Source organism: Quercus lobata, chromosome 2 (assembly GCF_001633185.2).
Source record: "Quercus lobata isolate SW786 chromosome 2, ValleyOak3.0 Primary Assembly, whole genome shotgun sequence".
NCBI classification, from domain to species: Eukaryota; Viridiplantae; Streptophyta; class Magnoliopsida; order Fagales; family Fagaceae; genus Quercus; species Quercus lobata.
In genome coordinates this window covers 47,904,086-47,918,491 of record NC_044905.1, presented here as the reverse complement: position 1 = coordinate 47,918,491, position 14,406 = coordinate 47,904,086, and the positions used below count along the sequence as shown (strand labels likewise).

The window sequence follows — 14,406 nt, the reverse complement described above, 5'->3', positions numbered from 1 at the left end:
CATGTCTTTCTTGATTAACTTCTGCTGCTCTATTTTGACCTTCATGGTATGCTATTATTTTCTGATTGTGATTTTTTATATATACATTTCTCTATGGAAGTAATTGCTTTATAGAAAGTCAGCAGGTTCCCAGCTGTTATTTATCCCCCCTTCATTAACTTAATGGTCTCTCAAATTTCCAAGCACTCTATGTGATAAACCCAAATAAGTTCAGGGCATGCGAGTTTCTTATAAGGTTTCATGAACAGCAGCGTGGTGATAAAATAATTGTCTTTGCTGACAATCTTTTTGCACTCACAGAGTATGCGATGAAACTACGCAAACCTATGATCTATGGTGCTACCAGGTTGTCTATGAAGATCTTTTTCTTAAGAAGTATGCTTCTACTTGTGCTGCTTCATATCTAGGGTCCGTTTGAATACAACTTATTTTGCTGAAAATTGAAAACACTTTAGCAAAATAATTTTTAAATATGTGAAAATTACTGTTCACTCTTTTTTACTGTTCATAAGCCTAAAATCACTGTTCATGAACAATGAACAGTGCCAAAAGCACGTCCAGGAAATAAAAAAAAAAAAAAACTGATAACGCGCAAAGAAGCAAAACGTGGCCATGGACATGAATCCAAACCCACACCTAATGTTGGCAATCTCTCTGTGTACTGTTTTAGCCATGTTGAGAGGACAAAAATTCTTGAAGCTTTCAAAACTAGCAAGGTACTCAATTGATGTTACCTTTCTTTTTTCAGTAATGTTGGTTCTTCAAAATATTGGCATCTTATTTCTGATGGGTTCATACAATTTGCTCTACTTGATGATTGAAGTATTTGTAAGATTATTATGACATGCTTGAATGTATGAACTCTCTATTGGGTGTGTGTCAAGGTCAAGAAACTGGTGCATATATGTGATCCTATTTAGGTTGATGTGGTAGACTTGCCCATACTATTGAATTTTTTGATTTTTTCTTCTTTCGGAGTTGAAAACAATTAGAACTCCACAATATCGACTAGTTTTTCCTTTTAAATTAGATACAGCTTTTGAAGTTGAAACATTATATTAATTATTAAAAAAAAAAAAAAAAATTGGAACATTATATCAATGAAGGTTGTCCTAATTGTTTTGTCATTTTCAGTTGGGTGATAATTCGATAGATATTCCTGAGGCGAATGTTATCATTCAGATTTCTTCACATGCTGGTTCAAGACGTCAAGAAGCCCAACGTCTGGGTCGTATTCTTAGGGCTAAGGTTCGTTTTCATACCCTCTTTCTATACCATATAATCTTGGCTTGTCTATAGTAGTTGGTAACAACAACAACAACAACAACAAGCCTTAGTCCCAAAATTTTGGTGTTACCTATGGATCTTAATAGACTAATTAAGGCTCATCAGAAATAATTAGCAACTTTAATAGATTGGCATCATTATGGAAGATTGTTTGCGATTATTTTGGAATAAAAAAGCATTGGACATTGTTGTCAGAGTTTCATTTTAATGGATTATGCCAACCATCAGATTTAAGATTCTGTCCATTTGGATGTACAGGGTCAACTTCAAGATAGGATGGGGGGAGGTAAAGAGGAGTACAATGCATTTTTCTATTCCCTTGTGTCAATAGATACACAGGTATGCATCTGTTCTCTTTTCTTGATTTGATTAGTTATTGAACTGTGTGAGAATAATGATTAAGAGTGCGTTTGGATTGGGCGTTTTCGCCCAATCCTGCGTCTGCGTTTTTCATTTTTTTTTTTTTTTTTTTTTCACGCGTTTTGGGTTTGCGGCTACTGTTCATGCACTGTTCAATGAACAGTAGCCGCAAACTTTGACTTTTCAAATTTTTTTGGACCAATCACAGCACATCGTGTACTGTTCACGGACCCACAAATTTCACTTTTCAGCAACTTTTTCATTAAAAATGGGTCCCACGATACTATTCACACATTTAAAAATTATTTCGCTACAGTGTTTTTCAGTTTCAGTTTTCAGTTTTCAGCTGTATCCAAACGGACCCTAAGTGATTAAATCACCACTTCCTAGAGTAGGTATCTTGAGTTAGAGCCTTGTCTCCACTCTTCCTCCAATTTAAAATTTTCACTTATTAAGGGGGGAGTCTGGGTGGAGGAGTTTTAAAAATAATGTTAAGAGTGATTAAATTCATTTTTTCCTATTGGGACTAGTGGTAATTTGTCAAATCATTTTATTATAGATTTTTTTTTTTTTTTTTTTTAATTTGGAAGTATGAACCTTTTAATATTTAGTTAAGATTTTTGATATCCAAATTATTGGGTCTGAATGCAGGAGATGTACTAGTCTACCAAAAGGTAGCAGTTTTTGATTGATCAAGGTTATAGCTTTAAGGTATATGTTTATGTTTTATTATGCGTCTCATTTTATTGCAGAAGCAGTTATTCTGATGAGGATGCTAATTGCTAATACATGCAGAATTTTGCTTTTTTGCCCAGTAACTGTTATGCACATAGCTGTCAAAACTGTATTTCATTTGGTTATTATTAGTTCGTAAATGGCACTCAACAAAAACTGTTTGCCCACCCTAATGTTTTTTTGTTATGCACATAGCTTTTTTGTTGATTTTGAATTTTCCTTGGGCTTGGAGCAAATTCAACAAAAAACATTAGGGACTTTTGTGTGCTTTAACTAGTGTGGTTGCCCAGCAGGTGTATATATATATATATATATATATATTTATAAATAATTTTAAAGACACACCCAATCGCACACCCAATTTCATAACTTGCTAATATGTGAGTTTGTGATAAGAATCTGAAATGATCTAACTGAATTCGAGGACAGTTAACCTCCAAGAACAATAGAGAGAGAGAGAGAGAGAGTTAGAAAGGAATAGAAGAACAGGTACTCAAAGAAACAATGGACTCAGCTGATTCATTCATATCCTCACAGTACAATACAATCTCTGTTTTATACTCCCCTTCATGTAACTAACTAATTCCCTAATCTATCATTACAACGTACTAATCATTGATTAATCAGTAAGTGGCATAACTAACTACTAACCACTCACATGGCTTCCTTGTAACTACCTAACTGAATAACTGCCTCTTGAGGTCCCACATCAGCAGCCTTGACTTGCCCCTCTCAGTAGTAACCCACGCACCCTGCCTCAGCAAATCACACACCCCTCTGCAGCAACTCCCACACTACCAATGCATCTCACGTGCCCCCCACATATCAGCATTGTATCAGTTTGCAGCTGAGTTACACTCACATTTTTCTACAATTTGTCATGGAAGACCAACCAATTCAGCATCAAACCTAACCTGTTCCCCTTATGGCTAAATTGAGATTACTTTGGCCTAACTTTGTTTCCAAAACCAAGTAATAGGTACTATTTAGTATTTACTACCCCATGTAAAAGGGGAGTGCTTTGTTTTATACTTTGATTTAAAAAGTAAGCAAAGTACTGAGGTATGCAATGGACATAGCTTGTTTCACAACAAATTTCATAATTGTTGAAGTGATTGACATAAGTGATGGACACAACTGACACTCATGAATCCATTGATTTTTCTTTACCACTCACAAGATCACTTCATAATTGTGAAATTTTTCATTAAAAAAATTTATATCCATAGCATTAATTATAAATGAAAGAAGTTTTATATCAAAGAAAAGAGATAGTATTATTTTGCAAATTCATGTTTGGCTACTCTGATAGATAAAAACTATCCGTTAGAGCCAAACACAAGTAACAAGAAGACAACATATGTACAGTTCTCTTTTATATCTTATTGCATTTGCAAAGGTGAATGGATATGGCAATAACAAGCCTCACCCTCAGCAGCATGTGCAGCTACACTTGGCTTCAAAGCTCAACGCCACCACCACCGCCATCACCACCACCTCGGCTGAGTGTTTGTTGCTATTCTTCTACTCAGCTCTCTGTTCACAAAACCTTGACACACATTCACAGTTCTAGTGTCATAGCTTGCCTTCGTGCCAACAGGTCTCTCTCTCTCTCTCTAATATTATATTTAGGGACTGTTGTCTTATACTCTTATTAATGGGTTAGTTACTGTATCCTTTTTCTCCTTTTGGATAACGCAAAGCTGGCACTAAAAGTTGCACGTACTACACTTAGTGGTGGCATCTCAGTTGTGAGTTTTTTTTTTTTTACAAATTTTTCTTTCATCTTTTCATAAATTAAACTGGAGTTTCATGTCAAGTAAACTGTCTTAATAATTAATGAATCACAAGCGTAACAGTCGTGACTTCTAAGACCCAACTTTTATTATATAAATAAATATTAACTAACTAACAACTTTTATAATCTTAAAAGTTGATTCAGTTGCATTCTTTTGGACAGTCTAGAAGAACTTATTGCACCCACATTGCTTATCCCTTAATCTATGGATTTTGGTTAGTTAGATTCGTGCCGTTACTTAAGGTCTCTTGTAATTAAGAATGTTGGGAAATTTTTGCATTGTTGATTGGGAAAATGTTCGGTTTATGTTAATCATTTTATAAAGAAATACAATGGTAATTTGTTCTTATTCTACAATTAGTTGCAGTCCATGATTATATGAAAGATGGTTTCTGATTTGTTTCTCATTCTTGATATGTAGCTGGAGATTGTGATGTCTACCCCAGGTTTGTTTAAGGTTGTTTAGAATGCAATCTTTGCCAATTCCCCAATGCAATTGGCTTCTTGGGCTTGAGAGTTAATGTGCTTTCTTTCTCTTTTGCATAGGTTCTTCAACAACTAGTGCAGGAGCATCCTACTACAACCTTAGGAGTAATTCTTGTTAGGTTCTAAGTACTTAGGAACTAATGTATTAGAACTCTAATGTGTATTATTAACAAACCATGATCAAAACAAGTTGTTTAGTTTTGTTTAGACTTGCTCAAAGTTGTGTCTTTTATGTAAAGTTGGAATCGAGCTGTTGCAGAATTAAGTATGCATTTCGGCCTGGCTCGATCGATCGAAGCTTAGACTCGATCGATTGAATCTCGGGCAGAATGTTTTTTCTACAGAATTTTTCCAACTTGCCCGAGCCTATTAAAACGTGTAAGGTTTTATGTTTTGCCCTAAGTATAAAAGGCAAACCCTAGCCACGTCTTTTAAGGTTGATATATTTGTTGTGTGTGTGAATCTCTTGTAAGATCTAGAGGTGGTTGCCTTCACACATGCTTAGGATTATCAAGAAGGAGATTTGATTGAGAGCTTGATGATCATTCAGTTGCTGCACTAAAGAGCTTAAAGAAACACAAGCGGGTGTGCTTGTACTTGTTGGAGAATCCAAGAAAGAAGAAGTCCACGGTCTCGGAGTTTGCACGTGATCATGTCAGTAAGTTTCTACTAGTGGATAGCAATAGGATGTTAGTGATCTAAGTCGCTATTGTAAAACTTCGATTCTTTCATAGTGGATTCAAGTTTACCTTGAGGATTGCTAGGTTAAATCTTCCCAGGTTTTTACCGGTGTGGTTTCCTGGGTCATCATATCACTGTGTCATTTATATTTCCGCTGCTTTGCATGATATGATTATATGATTGTGTTAACCTAAATTTGAAACTTGGACTAAGTAATCACTTGGCTAATTTACTAGGTTAATTCAGTTGTGTTTTAAGGGGTCTAAAAACAAACAAGTGGTATCAGAGCAGATAGCTCTCTTGTTGTTGATTTTTTGATTTCTGAGCTGATCATTGACCCCTGTTGTCATGGAACATAGACATTCTCTTGTTATTCCTCTTCACTTTCATCAGAATGATTATTTTTATTGGAAAGTAAGGATGAAAGCATTCCTGAAATCAATTGATGAGAGAGTCTGGAACTCCGTTGAATACGGATGGGAGAAGCCCACTACTCCTGTTAGTGAGTGGCAAACTTCTCAAAAAGAAGCAGCCACGTTCAATAGCAAAGTTATGAATGCTATCTTTAACGCTGTTTCTATGGAAGAATTTAAGAGAATCTCTAATGTTGAGGTTGCTCACACTGCTTGGAATATCCTCCAAACTGTGCATGAAGGCACAAAGGCTGTTAAAATTAATAAGTTACAACAATTAACTTCTAAATTTGAAAGCATTAGGATGTCTGATAATGAATCCTTTGATGAATTCTATGCTAAACTCAATGATATTGTTAATTCTACTTACAACTTGGGTGAAATCTATGATCAACCTAAAATTGTTAGGAAGATTTTTAGATCTTTTACTGAAAATTTTAGACCCAAAGTGACTACCATCACTGAGAGCAAGGATGTGGACTCCATCCCTGTTGATGAACTTGTAGGATCTCTTCAATCCTATGAGTTGGACCTAACTAAGACTAGCAAATCCAAATCAATGGCTCTTAAGTCAGTTGATGATGTTGATGTTAGTAGATTTGATGATGAGTTCTCTACTACAGAGATTGCTTACCTTGCCAAGAACTTTAGGAATTTCCTTAGAAACAACAACAGAAGGGCAAGAGATAAGAACACTGCTGAACCTAGAAACTTTAGGAAGAATGATCTCACTAAGGTTAACAACACTGATAAACCTAGAGAAAAAGTAGGTCAATTTTTAAATAATTCAATGGGTCCTCAGTGTTTTGGATGTCAAGGGTATGATCACATGAAATCTGAATGTCCTACTTACTTGAAGTCTAAAGGTAAGGCTATGGCTGTAACCCTTAGTGATGATGAAATTTCTAATGATGAGTCTAGTTGTGACAAGGATGGAAACTTCATTGCTTTCACTGCTACTGCTGTAGTCAATGAAAGTGTATCTGCTGAAGAGAACCCTTCTGATAGAGAACTCTCTGAGGATGCAAATCTTCAAGAAGCCTACAATAAACTTTGCAAAGTTGTTGCAAAGAATGCTATGAATGTTGATTTGGGCTTAAAGAAAATTGCTTCTCTTGAGCTTGAAAAGAAAATTTTGCTTGTTAAACTGTTTGATGCTAATGACTTTTTGAATAATGTGAAGACTGAGAACATGCTTTTACTTGATAAAGTTAAGAATTTGGAACTTGAATTATCTGTTGCTAGAGAACAAACTGATAGGTCTGCAAGCTCCAAACTTGATCACATACCAAGTGTTCAAAAGTCTCCCTCTAACAAAACTAGTTTAGGTTTTGTAGATAGCATCTTTGTGTCTGCACCTCATTCACAAACTTTGTTCCTTCATCTTCTTCCAAACCCTTTGTGAATGAGGATGTTAAACCCCCTATGAGTGAAGTTGTCAAACCCTCTATAAGTGAGGCTAAATCCGTAGAAGTTACACCTCCTAAGAAGATTAGGGTTGAACTGAAAGAGTCTAAACCGAAGAAGTCTATGCTTTCTAAGGACAAGTCACATGATAAGCCTACATGGGTTTGTCATTTTTGTGGAAAGTCTGGACACATTTGTCCAAACTGTTACAAGCTGCAAGCTGCTAAGAGAGCAAACAAACCAAAAATATCTGTACCTCAAGCACAAGATCCTATAGTGCTCATTGGTGAATTGGTAAAGGCTCTAAACCTTTATTCCAATTCTGGAGTTGGAAATCATTCCCATGTGAATAAGAACTCCAATGCTCGTGGTGCATCTAAAAAGTTCTGGATGCAAAAGGCTCAATCTAATTGAGTCCTTCTGACATGGTCCTTATGCTTCATTGCTATATTCCTTATGACCATTGTTCTTTGGTTTTTTGTTTTCTTTGTTTCTAGGATTTGCATTGCATAATATTCATGCATTTCACTCTAGGTTGTTTTTGTTTATTTTTTTTCTTCCAAATAAAAATTTAAAAAAATTTAAAAAAAAAAAAAAGAAGAAAAAGGAAGCAAACTGTGTTTTACACTATTTTCTTGGTTTTGAAAACAAGGTTAGTCAATTTATTTTCACATAACATATCTTTTGTACCTTGTTTAGCTTTGATGAGCTTACTTATTACACTTTACTAGTTGAAGCTTTGTAGTGCATGTTGTGTGGGAAAGATGTTTATGGTTTTGATCACTTTGTCTTGATCTTGAAGTCACATGTATTTGACTGTCGGACTTAAACCTTTTGAGAAATGCATAAATAACCATCTCACCATTGTTCACTAACCAATCATGAACACCTTAGTGCATATCATAAGATTTTGTGCTCGAGAAAGTGTAGCACATGCACAAAAAGAACATAAGGTGTAGCCTCGGTTTAAATGTTAAAATTGGTGTGTGCATTATTGGACTTAAAGCTAAATCAAATAAATAAAATTGGTGTGTACATTATCCCGGCTATTTTAATAAGTTTCTGAACAATTAAAATTTGTATGTACAATATGAGGCAAAATCAAGAAACTTACATAATTGCAAACTTATGATCTAAGAGATGTGGGAGTTATATGATGTAACTCTTTAGGTAATAGTCTCTTTCAAATCCTATGTGATGAATTTTGTAGACCTTGTGGTTGATTGCTATTCACATATCATCTCACATGTATCTCAAGCTTTTGCTAGTTGCACACACTACACAAGTTAATCTTTGCTAAACATTGTACATGAAATTGTGTGTGTTTTTGGTTTGAACAACCAAGTTTGAACATACCTTGAGTCTTATGCAAAACATATTTGATGCTTGAGAATTTAAAGGGAAAATGGTTGAAGATCTTAATTTTGGGAAAACCAGGTTTAAAACTTGTGTTTTTGAAAAGAATTTCATCTCATACTCATGCATTTTATTCATAAAATTCAAAGCTTTGAGAAGTTTCTGCACAAAATTTGTTGTGTTTTCAAAAATGTGTTTTTTCCAGAATTTCGATCGATCGAGGCTGTTTTTCAATCAATCAAAATTGCGATTAAAAATTTTAAGTGAGTCTCTGTCTGTTTTGATCAATCAAACCTAAAATTTTGATCAATCGAAAATCGTGAATCATGTTTTTTTTTAAAACTGAGTTTGACTTGTTCAAACTTACTTTTCAAAAGTTTTTCAAACTTTTCTCTCTCTCTCTCTCTCTCCGAATCGGACAAGGCTTACTATCAATTTTTTGTCATTTTCCTCTATTCTTTTTGCAAGGTTTTCCTCTCCCAAGGCTGGTAAGACATTTATACCCTTCTTTTTGCATTTATTTTCATGTTTCCTACATAAAATCATGCATTATTTGGGAAATTTCGAACCTATGAAATTTTTGGGGTTTTTGAAGAATTAAGCCTTTTCTTTCACAATTGATCAATGAGTTTTTGTTGTGGGACAATATAAAACTGTTCTTGGTGAATTAATTTGATCAATTTGATGATTTGTGAGAAATTGAAATTTCTAGGGCTCAAAACTACCCGAATTGGGGTTTTTTTTCAATTTGGTTTAAATTGATGAAATTAGCTTGTTGGATTGACTCAACTGATCATTATAATGTGTTACTTATCTTATGTAATGATCAATTGATCAATTTGTTGGTTTTTGAACAAGTGGTTTTTCAAATTTTGGGGTTTTTGTTATAAACTCTATGCTCAAGCCAATTTTGTGTTTCTAAACTTGAATTGAACTTATTATCACTGTATTAGAGCATGCATCATACCATTTATCTGTTCATGCATCATATAGATTTTTATTTTATTTTTTGTGCTAACTTGCAGTCTGCTCATGTGTTTTTTTTTTTTTTTTTTTTTTTTTTTTTTTTTTTTTTTTGCTTTTTGTTCTCTTTGGTTCTGTTTTTGTGTCTTTGTCCTTACCTTAGCATCATGCCTAGGAAGACTAGAGCCCATAGGACACCCTCCACTTCTTCTAAATCTCCCTCTAGAAGTGAGTTGTTTCGGAGTGACAAAACCAGAGAGTTATATGAGAAGCTGAACAGTAAGAAAAAGATTTGGGCTAAGCGGAACATTGTATTAGATGAGTTAGACCCTGTCATTAGATCAAATTTTGAGAGTAGGGGTTGGTTGCTTTTGTTGGAGATAGATCATCCACCCCCGACTACCCTGATTAGAGAGTTCTACTCGAACCTTTCTTGCCACATCTATGATACCAACACCTTGGTTAAGAGTTGGATACGAGGTGTAAAGTTTACCATTACACCTAGCGTAATCGCTGAGGCTCTTGGTGTTACAGTAGTTAGGTAGCCCGTCTATCCTTATGAGGAGTCTCTACCCCTTGATGACGTTATGTCATACATCACTGGGTCTTCTATCCAATGGAGTTCTGATCCTCGGGTCACATCCGCTGAGCTTACTAAGACTACCTATCTTTTCTTTAGGATAGCATGTCATTCTTTGTGGCCTATTTCTCATCTCCACACCATCCCTATTGAGCAATGTGTGTTTTTGTACGCTTTTGTTTCTGGTGCTACTATTAGTTTTCCTCATTTGTTTCTTTGTTCTTTGAACGAAGTTCATAGGAGTTCAGTCGTCGCTCATGCTCTTATTCATTCTATTTCCATTCATAGGATTTTGTTATTTCTCGATTTAGATAACTTCCTTGCTGGTGAGCCCATACATGTTGTAGCTCCCATAGGTGCCACATTCCTTAGGTAGAGGGCTGCTCATATGAGAGCTAGCTCTACGTGTCCTAGAGTTGAGCCTTCTGGTGCTGTGCCCCCTCCTCTCTCTTCTACAGGTGTTGCTACAGCTGAGGCGTCTGGTGCTGCTGCTGTTGATGCTGATGTTCCTCCACCGACTACTTTAGATGATTTAAACATTCAACGTACGTTGGATCGTGTCTTGACCATTCAGGCGGCTCATGGACAAATTTTGGTGGATGTGCTCGATGAGATCCGTGCCTTGCAAGCAGAGTTGGCACAGTTTCGACGATCCTTATCGCCACCTCCTTTTGATGATGGATTTTGATTGCCCTTTGGCATTCCGTTACAAAAAAGGGGAGTACATTTGGGACATTTGTAGAAGTTTTTGTTCTCAGGGGGAGAGATTTTTGTTTGTTGGAGCTTGTGGAGATTAGATTGTATCTAGGTGCTTCACTTTGTATTTACCTTTTTTGGCTCTTGATGTATTTTTGTTGGGCTATTCATGTTAGGGGGAGATACATTTATTGTTTTACATGTTTCTTGTTTCACTGCTTATTGATTTATATTTATGAGTTATTCATTGATATATGTCTTTATTTCGTGTTAAGTGAAATCAAAAATTTATTTTGTTTACTTCTATTTTTCACACATGCGTTTATGCGTTTTGTTTAGTGTTTCAGGAAATATACAGGTTGATTCAATTGAGCTGCTGTCTACACTTGCAACTGATGGATAGTAGTTAGGATTGGATTTGTTATAATGGGCATTTTTTTTTTTAAAGGGCTTTTTTTTGTAAACTTTGAACTTTCAGTTGTGTTTTGTCATGGATTGCCAAAGGGGGAGTTTGTTAGGTTCTAAGTACTTAGGAACTAATGTATTAGAACTCTAATGTGTATTGTTGGAAAACCATGATCAAAACAGGTTGTTTAGTTTTGTTTAGACTTGCTCAAAGTTGTGTCTTTTATGTAAAGTTGGAATCAAGTTGTTGCGGAATTAAGTATGCATTTCGGCCTGGCTCGATCGATTGAATCTTGGGTAGAATATTTTTTCTGCAAAATTTTTCCAACTCAGACCTAGCCTATTAAAACGTGTAAGGTTTTATGTTTTGCCCTAAGTATAAAAGGCAAACCCTAGCCACGTTTTTTAAGGTTGCTCTATTTGCTATGTGTGTGAATTTTTTGTGAGATCTAGAGGTGGTTGCCTTCACACATGCTTAGGATTATCAAGAAAGAGATTTGATTGAGAGCTTGATGATCATTCAGTTGCTGCATTAAAGAGCTTAAAGAAACATAAGCGGGTGTGCTTATACTTGCTGGAGAATCCAAGAAAGGAGTCAGTGGTCTCAAAGCTTGCACGTGGTCATGTCAGTAAGTTTATACTGGTAGGTAGCAATAGGATGTTAGTGGTCTAAGTCGCTATTGTAAAACTTCGATTCATTCATAGTGGATTCAAGTTTACCTTGAGGATTGCTAGGTTAAATCCTCCCTAAGTTTTTACCGGTGTGGTTTCCTGGGTCATCATATCACTGTGTCATTTATATTTCCGCTGCTTTGCATGATATGATTATATGATTGTGTTAACCTAGATCTGAAACTTGGACTAAATAATCACTTGGCTAATTTACTAGGTTAATTCAGTTGTGTTTTAAGGGGTCTAAAAACAAACAATTCTCTTCATAGCTCCTCTTGAATTTCTTAATATATCATTTATGTTCAAATTGACTATGCTTGACAAAAATCCTTGCTAAATTCTATGCTTGTCGGTATGGTTATCTATGCATGATCTATGGACAAATTATGTGCTTGTTTGGAAGGACATTAGACTGGTGTTTCTCATTTGTTGGATGTTATGTGAATATGTGAGCTTGATTTATAATGATCCATGATGAGCTAATTAGCTTAATTACTAGTTATCTGACAAAATGCTATAATAAATTGCCCCTTTTAGATATTATCTTTAGGCACATTTCATGTAATGCAATTTTAAGTTCACAATCTGGTTTTGGATGCATGTGGATGGGTTTGTTTGTTGCTGACATACCATAGATAAATATAAATAGAGAGCCCAATTTTGATTTACTATCTGTGAAATAAGAATAGGCCATAGCTACTTGGAGGACTATCAAAAACTATCTTCGTAAGACTTTGAATGTTTTTACTGTTCCAACTTCAATAAAGAGAAGTCATAGAAAGGTTCCATATATATATATATATATACGCAAGTACTGCTTTGCAAGAGTTTTCTCACTTCACTTCTGAAAAATATTAAGTATCCTGCAGGTTGGGACTGTTTTAGATGTAGAGGATGCCAATAATGCAATAAATGCTGGAGCCAAATTTCTAATGAGTCCTGCAATGGTGAAAGTATGCGTTTTGAATTCTGCAATCTCATGCGTTTTGAATTATTTTGTCCTTTTTAGTGCTCTTCATGATTCTTGTAACTTTCTATCTTGAATTTAATCCTAAACAAACTTGTTAGAAGGCATCACTAATAGCGCTTCTTCTGTATACTCTTTATATGCTTATTGGCTGTCAGGATTATGGTTGATGCCCAATATGGTGAAGTTTTGTACATACCTGGAGTGATGACCCCAACAGAAGTAAGGGCATCTTTTGAAACTTAAAATTCTCTTTCATTTTTGTCATTTTTAGCGTTTGTAAATAAAAGTTCAAAAACGTGTAAAAACACCTTTGAACGTTTAGACCCCCAAATAACAACTTAATCAATTCAAGCAATATGTCAAGCAATATGTCAAACAACTAGTGTGCGGAAACTTAACATATGCTATCATACGAAATTGATTAAAAACTATCTAAGCCATAACAAAATAAAATCCACAGCAGATAATTTAAAGGCAAAGATAGAGGAAGGAAGATGCAAACACAAAGACAACACGCGATGTGTTATCGAAGAGGAAACCGAAGTTCTCGGCGAAAAACCTCTCCGCCGCCCTCCAAGCGGTAATCAATCCACTAGAAAATATAGTTGGGATACAAGGACAGCAATAGACCCTCCAAGCCTAATCTACCCAGTGCACCTAAGCCCTCCAAGCTTCTTGCTCCAACGAGGTTGCGCCGAACCTTTTTCTTTTCTAGCTTCCCGGATTCCGCTACTAAACCGTAGCATCAACCAATGAAGATTGGTTCCTTCCTAACTGCTTCCCAGAAATCCAAACAGCAGTCTCACAATGATGATAATGGTGAGAACCTGGTTTGGTATAAAGCCTCTCAAGGATTTGACAATGGAGAGGAAGAGAGTTGAGGAATTTGAAGAGATTCTAAGGTAGAGATTGTGGGTGAAACAATCTGGTTTTTCTTTAGGGTTTCTCTCTCAAAATTCTCTCTGGAAGCTCTCTTTCAATCGTGGGTAATAGGGGTATTTATACTTGAGTGGAGAGGAATGTGAAACGTCAGAATTTTACAAAACAGGGGTGGCTCGCGGCTTGACCTCGCGGCTTGACTAAGTCGCGAGATCCAGTCGCGAGATAACCGTATGGCCAGTTGTCCTGTTTTGTCCTGTAGTGCTCCAGCTAGCAGACTGTTCACCTTCCAGCATGCTTGGCACGTGAGGTTGCTTCTGGCGGCTTGAAGCCGCGAGTCACCCGTGAGACCCAGCCGCGACACTCTGTTTTCTTGCACACTCTTGAGCAAACTTCACTCTATCTCACTCACTACCCTTACATCAAACCCACCTAAATACAGGGTTACTAAATGCTGAATTACAAGCAAATTTGGCACGGAATAAAGCCAATTAGATGGTTGAATAAATTCAACCTTACAGTAAAAATTTTCTTAAAGCACTTGACTTCTTATAATGTTTATCTTGTTGGACACTTCTATGTCAGAGTTTTTTTTTTTTTTTCTACCGTTCTATTTGAGATTTGAAACTTTTGAGTTAGAATGAGAACTTAAAACTTGATTGTGATTTACAAATATTGTCTGCATATGATTTTGGTGCCGAAATTGTCAAGGTGAGTC

General features: G+C 35.8%; 1 long non-coding RNA gene across 1 annotated transcript; it reads left to right on the top strand.

Moving 5' to 3' along the window:
- The first annotated feature begins 3,793 nt into the window (after nucleotides 1-3,793).
- LOC115977960 lies at nucleotides 3,794-4,791 on the top strand. The gene is made up of 3 exons (XR_004088609.1): nucleotides 3,794-3,982; nucleotides 4,602-4,637; nucleotides 4,727-4,791. It is a non-coding gene; the product is annotated as an uncharacterized LOC115977960 (long non-coding RNA).
- Nucleotides 4,792-14,406: the final 9,615 nt, after the last annotated feature.